We start from the raw sequence: 992 nt of genomic DNA, 5'->3' as shown, positions 1-992 counted from the left end.
TTTCTTTCTTTCTTTCTTTCCTTCCTCCCTCCCTCCCTCCCTCCCACCTTTCTTTCTTTCTTTCTTTCTTTCTTTCTTTCTCTCTCTCTCTCCGGCAGGTGTGGTGGGGCTGGGCTGGGGAGGGGAGGGGGCTCCTCCCGCTCCAATTGGGTCCCCCCCACCCACCCTCTTTTCAGAAAGAGCGCCCGAAAGGAAAGGAAGGACGGAGCAAGCTTTTCCCCCCCCGCGGGAGGGGGGAGGATCCGGCGCTGGTTGCCCCCCTCCCTTTCCCGGGCGGGGCTCTCCCCCTCCCCTCCCCTCTCCCGGTGGGCTTCAGTGTGTGTGTGGGGGGTCCGTTCCTGTTCAAAGCCAGCCCTGCGCCTTGTGGGGGGGGGTCGGGAGACCCAGCGAAGGAAGCCCCCCGACCCTAAACGGGGGCAGACCCCTTTCCTGGGGGAGGGAGGGAGGGAGGGGGGGTCTCCCGGGGTCTCCCCCCCCGGCCCCCTCCTGCACCCGTCTCCAAGAAAGGGAAAGTGGAGGGGCGTTCCGCGGGAGGAATGGATCCCTCTCTACAACAGGGGCGGAATCCCCTCTCGGAGGCAGCCTGCATGGGGCGGCGGACCCCTTTCCTGGGGGGGGGCTGGGGTGTCGTCTCACCGGCCCCTCCCGCCCTGGGGATTCAGGGGCTGGGGTTCAGGGGGTCCCCCTTAATCCCCCGATTAAGACCGCGGTGAAATTGGGCGAGGATGACAACGGCAGAGAGCGAAGGACTGGCAGGGCCACTTGGGGGGGGGGAGATCGCTGGAGGGGGGGGGTCAGGGCTGGTCCGAGTCAGCTCTGCTCGGGGGGGGGGTGAGGGAGGATGCTGGGCCTTTGAGGGTCTCCCTGGAATCCTGTGGCAGCCAGCCCGGATCCCCCCCTTTGCTTCGAGCAGGGGGCTGGACTAGAAGACCTCCGAGGCCCCTTCCCACTTTTTTTATTCTGTGATTCTCTGAAGGTCTCCTGCTCGAGCA

Source organism: Protobothrops mucrosquamatus, unplaced genomic scaffold (genome assembly GCF_001527695.2).
Source record: "Protobothrops mucrosquamatus isolate PMUCROS unplaced genomic scaffold, P.Mucros_1.0 scaffold6562, whole genome shotgun sequence".
Classification (NCBI taxonomy): Eukaryota; Metazoa; Chordata; class Lepidosauria; order Squamata; family Viperidae; genus Protobothrops; species Protobothrops mucrosquamatus.
The sequence above is the reverse complement of the archived record's forward strand: the minus strand, read 5'-3'. Positions refer to the sequence as shown.